We start from the raw sequence: 6,236 nt of genomic DNA, 5'->3' as shown, positions 1-6,236 counted from the left end.
TTTTGAAGGTAAAGTGTCATTTTGCAGGAGAATTGTGGAGTTTTGCCCATTGTGTGTGTTGTTTTGGATTTGTGTGTAGAGTTCTGAGAATATGAGGCATGTTTTCAGAAAATGTGTGTTAACAATCGAGAAAAACTGTAAGAGGTGTCTATATTGTTTTTTTGTTGGAAGTATTGTAACACAAAACTGAAAAATAATCAATTTGGATGATATTGTATCTCCCCATTACAGAGGTACTACTATAACAGCACATTGCTGATATCACTAAATAGTGACATCTAGTGGCAATAAATAGTGGCAGCAGCAATTTATTTAGGAAATACAGGAAATATTTTATTAGTTCATCACCCAGCAAGAAAATGAAAAAATAAATGTTTAACAGAATAAGACATAAACATCTGATACTTAGGAATAAGACAAGGATTATGAAATCATGAAATAATAGTTCAAAAAACAACGATAATTGTTGCAATAGACCAATATTTAAAAAAATAAAATTTAAATAACTGCAGCCATAATACCATCTTGAAATTTCACAGTCTGAAAGCCCATTTCATACTCTTTCTGGAGATGCATTCAATTCATTGGTATAGCTTGTCATACCTCTGTAATGGGGAGATACAATATCATCCAAATTGATTATTTTTCAGTTTTGTGTTACAATACTTCCAACAAAAAAGCAATATAGACACCTCTTAATGACCTTTTCAAAGACAGCTTAAACACTTCTGTAGAGAGACATAACCATTTGCCAAACATTGTGTTTATAAATTGTGTAATGGTGCACCCAATGTGGGGGTTTGAAAAAAATCTGCAATTTTTCTTCTGATTTCACAAGATTGAGACACAGTCAGTATCAACACATATGGCCTACGAATGAATATGTGGAACCTATAGGTAGCATTCATTATTCACAGAAAATTTGAAGTCTTTAGCTTGAAAACATTTTGAGATAATGACATCTGAACTTTGCTGCAGATTTAGATGAGGGCGCCAATGTGCCAAAAAACAGAAGGGGGGTGCCATGTTCAAAAATGTTTTTCTCTGGATGTATTACTGTAGGTATACCAATCTAATATTTTGGCTAAGTTAGTTTAAATGGTTACTCTTTAGGTGGTAAAATTTTGAAGGAAATCTGAGATGGTCAAGCAGAAGGCATTTGTTGAATTGAGGTGGAATGACCCTAAAGCTCTGATTGCTGATTGTAAGACTGTGTGACAGGAGTTTGCCCATCTGATGAGTCAGTGTGCATGGTAGGGCAGTTAGCTTTAGAATTTGAATGGCAGTGTGTTCTTTGTGAAAACAAGAGATTTTCTTCATGAAAATTGTGTCTAATGCACAGAATTGTGTGTAGTGTTTTGAAAACAGTGTGTTTTAGAACTGCAATTTGAGTGTAAAGCAGTAATTGTGCTTATAGTTCAGCAGAATCGGTTCAGGAGGTTGGTGCATGAACTACATATTATGGGAATTGTGTCTCAAGTACCAGAAATTGTGTGTAAACAATTGAGAAAAACTGTAACAGCCAGACTAGATAACACATGCAAGTTATTCCTTCCCTTTGCCAGTTGACCAGTAGATGGCAGCACAGCACTAGACAATCTTACTGCTGCAGTTGCAGTTGGAAGAGATTGCTGTTCTCATTTAGATTAGGGATGTAACGGTATGAAAATTTAACCCCACGGTTATAGTGACCAAAATTATCACGGTTTTCGGTATTATCACGGTTTTAAAAATTGTGTGTACAATATGTTAAGAAAGCGCTGATGGGTGTAGACAAGCTGAAATATTTTAGTTTAAAAAAGTGTGACAGTGTTTATTACATTAAAAATATAGGCAAACCCTTATTGCCTTCAGCAGGATACCGATCATTCACAGCAGTGGCAATCCTAGTCTCTGCTCAACACAGAAAATGGCTTGTCTTGTTTCTATTGCATATTTTGAATTCATAAACTTTATATATTTTGCTAATAGGCTAGTTTAGAATATGTTAGGATCTGCATAATTACTTATAGCTAAAAATATTCAGTAATTTGAATACTTCATATTGATTTTTAAACTATTACTTGTCTTTAATGACTTTAATGTTGTGTAGGTCTAATTGAGAGCCTGTCACTTTAAGAGATAAGTGAAGTACTGTAGGCTAATTATATTAACCTTCATTCGGTTTTAGTAAAGTAGTCACGCATACTGTAGTTCAAGGATATCCGTTTTTATTGAATAAAATGAATGTTCAAAAAATTAACAGGTCAAAGAAAATATTGCTGGGATCATAGAAAAGATAAGTGTCTTGCAATGTTAACTTCTATGATTTTGGTGCGCACTAGGCTACTGTACATTAATGATAGACATGACGCGTGAGCTAACTGGATAGTTATGATGGAACTCTCAAGATGTAAAAGTTTGCCAATATGCTGTGTAGCTTTTTTTCGGAAATTTAACTAAACACTACAGTAGGCCTAAATGAACTATTGGTAGGTTACCGTGGCATTGTGCTCACCTTTTCCTTGGTTGGAAATGTTGGCTGCTTATAGCTTATGATTTGGAGTTTGGTATCTGTTATATCCAATGAGTGACACCCAGCGCTCAACATAAAACTTCACGGCATTCTCCTGATAATGTTAGTGGAATAGCCTAGATTTAATGTGAACGTGTAGGCCTACATAAAAAGACGCAGAGTGGCTACATGATGCAGCGCACGTTTTGGGGTGAAAATGTTGCGCCCTTTAAAAGCAGGTGTAGCCTTATCCGAATCATGGTTAAATCCATCAATCAGACAACAGAATTAGTAAGGTAAGTTTTGTTTCATAGTTGCCTTCAGCTTGTGTCAAAAGCAGGCTCGGGTGAAGCTGGGAGGAATTAAACACGCGGTTACCACACCGTAGTATCAACCGTGATAATAATGATATTCGAAATGAACACGGTAATTGTTATCATCAACATTTTTATCATGGTTTACCGTCACACCGGTAATCGTTACATCCCTAATTTAGATGATACACTGGTGAAAAGTTGTCAGTGTTTGAATACACCAGCAAATCAATCTACACCACCCCCTCCAAGAACACCAGATTTGGGGTATACAAGGGCAACACACAAGTTAAGGAATAACAATGAATGCATCACAACTGATTCTAGAGTCTGTGGGGGCCCTAAGCAATCCCTTGAGGCCCTACCGACCAGTGTCTATCACCATTATGTTAGGCTATACACAATCTGACACGAGCGAAAAAGACATCAATGAAAAATGTATGAAATAAAACCTGTTTTTATTCTAAATGTTCCAAACATGAAAAACCTTGTTATTTTGAAAATCTAAATGTAATGAATAAAAATATAATAATAAAAAAATAGAATAAAATACAGTAAATTACTTTAAAAGCCATATAAACTTTGTACAACATAGTAAAGTATAGAAGTGAAATAGTTTTATTGGGGTCCCGTCCCATACCCAAAACTAGTATTTAATTTACCTTGATGAACTCTGTTTTATCTCCCCTGTCAATACTGTGAATAGCAAACGTGATGAACTCTGTTTTATCTCCCCTGTCAATACTGTGAATAGCAAACGTGATGAACTCTGTTTTATCTCCCCTGTCAATACTGGGAATAGCAAACGTGGACACTACAACACTAGGCACTAGGCTACAATCATTTTGGCATTGATGAACAGTTTAGCACGGAGCCTGACTTATCCTAATTACTTAAAAGATGAATACAGCACCACAGGCTCCAGTGCTCATGCCATGATCGGGTCTGACCCATGAATTTCCTGATCCCGACCCATGGTCATTTCCTGATCCCACCCCATCTCTCTCTCCCACTTATTTTTGTGCCTCACTCATCACTTTTATATGAATAAAGGCAAAAAAGCCCAAAAAATACTTCTTAAAAAAAGGGGAAAAGGAATATGAAACGAGGTCTATCTGCTCCAAACAGAAGCGCAAAAGCACAATACTGAAGCGCAGGCCCGAGGGCTACACACAGCTAGCTGGATCCAGTGAGTTCTGGCATTCTTTCTCATATTTGTTCTAGCACCCACTCGCAGTCTGATTGGTGAATCGATATTGTAAAATAGAAGATTTAAAAAAAAATTGGACGGCCAGAATAATTTGGCTGGGCCAAATAATGCCAGTGGCGGGCCAGCTTTGGCTTCGTAATCATCATACAATCTCTATGGACGAAGACGTGCTGAGACCAGTTCTCCCAGCTTTGGCTTGGTAATCATCATACAATCTCTATGGACGAAGACGTGCTGAGACCAGTTCTCCCAGCTTTGGCTTGGTAATCATCATACAATCTCTATGGACGAAAAGGCGCTGAGACCAGTTCTCCTGGCTCCAGGCAGTGGCCTTCCTTGCCTGTTCGGATTCAGCCCCATAACACACTCCAATGGAGCAGTATCAGACTCATATTGGGACTAGAATTTGAGCAGGACAACATCAGGCCCTCCATAGAAATCCACTGAGCTGTAAGGTTAATGGAATGGAGCCTATTGTCTTTTAGATTTGGGCCAGTATTTTCTCAGGAATGCTGCTACCACACACACACACACACACACGCACACGCACACAGACACACACGCACACACACACACACACACACACACACACACACACACACACACACACACACACACACACACACACACACACAGTTGCAGTGGTCAGTGGCTGTGGAGCAGGGTTGTACACAATTCTGAATTGAATTGAGAATGACCCCAAAATTCCAATTCAATTCTTGAATTTGAGTTTGAATTTGAATTGAGGTTGCAAACAGGAAGTGGAATTGCAATTCAAATTCGAATTGCAGGAAGTAGAATTGGAATTCCATGAAATTCAGAGAAATTCATGACATTTAAATTGTATTTAATAATGATTCTTCACAGAATGTATACATGATCGCAACATGTATTTCATACAGATATTATTTTATGGACATACTTTATGTAGCCTACACAACACTTTTTTGTACAGAAAATAGTAAAAATGTGTAGTAATTTGTACCACACAATGGCATTACAAATACGGTATGTGCTGCATAAAACTGATCATTAAAATTGTAATAACTTTGAAACTGTGAAAAAAAATGATAGAACAGCACTTCATTTCCCAGAATGCTTTACTTTATCCAAGTCTTCAAAAATGGTTGTCCAAACATTTCAGACATTTTGTTTGGGGTAGACTCTGTGCTAAACTATTTGAGGGCCAGTGCTGGTTTGTACTTTTGAGTTTTGTATTAACAGCAATATGCAAAATGATAAAAAGTCATCTGTGCTCATTCATTTTGGTGAGCCAACTCTCACCAACCTAGTTTAAAATGATAAAGCAAAATTGAGATGTTGAATCTGAATTCATGCCAAGGTTCATGGGGGGCATATAATAAATGATTTTATGGGTACATTTAGTTTACACCAACTAACTGCCCTGTAGATGGCCTGACACAGTTTTCTGTGAATATCTCGAGAACTGTAGGGCCTAGGGGCCATGTCAACCCATCCCATAACAACTAATTTCATGTATAGCGCCTAGTCAAAGTTGAGAAAGCAAAAATGAGGCATTGTAATCGCAGGTATCTTTGGTTGACAGGTTCCAAACTGCATGAAATTTAAAGTGTAGGATTATTATGACTCCCTCTGAATGTCTGCCAAGTTTGGTTCACGGGGGACCATGTAGTGTACATGTAGCGACTGTACACTGCACACACACACACACACACACACGCATACACACACATACAAAGATAGATGCACACACATGTGGACACACACACACACATGCACACACACACACACACACACACGCACGCACGCACGCACGCACACACATACACACACATACACACACAGACAAGCACAGACACACAGGCACACACACACACACACATAAACACACATGCTTGATCACACAGCTATCCTGATTGTTTCCTAAGAAACTACAGGGTCTCAGCTTTCCAAAGAGGTCATTTGATAGGCCAAAGTATGTAGGAGCAATGCCTTCCTAAGTAGATGATGTGCAATGCTGGGCAAAAAATGGGGCATATGCATAAGAGTTTAAACACAATCATATATTTTTGTGCATATTTTGACATGCTCTCAGACATATAAAAACATTAAGACACATGAAAACATTCAGTTCTAAATGTGTAAGTCATGTGGGATTATTTGTTTCAAGACTACTATGTTAAAAACATAGTGTTTTCCCCCTAAATTCTCATGTAATTTTACACCCGTTTAGACG

The 6,236-nt window shown here is 37.7% G+C and overlaps 1 protein-coding gene across 2 annotated transcripts in view; it reads right to left on the bottom strand.

Annotated features, from left to right (window-relative positions):
* Positions 1–230: 230 nt before the first annotated feature.
* LOC134079198 (NACHT, LRR and PYD domains-containing protein 3-like) overlaps positions 231–6,236 on the bottom strand; it is a 28,926-nt gene continuing 22,920 nt past the window's right edge. For both annotated transcript variants that reach the window (XM_062535397.1, XM_062535396.1), the window contains one exon: positions 231–6,236. This exon is cut by the window's right edge and continues 444 nt beyond it. The gene's annotated coding sequence lies outside the window, so the exon portion shown is untranslated.

This window comes from Sardina pilchardus, chromosome 4 (assembly GCF_963854185.1).
Source record: "Sardina pilchardus chromosome 4, fSarPil1.1, whole genome shotgun sequence".
Lineage (NCBI taxonomy): Eukaryota > Metazoa > Chordata > Actinopteri > Clupeiformes > Clupeidae > Sardina > Sardina pilchardus.
Note: the sequence above shows the minus strand (reverse complement) of the source record. Positions and strands in the feature narration are given on the sequence as shown.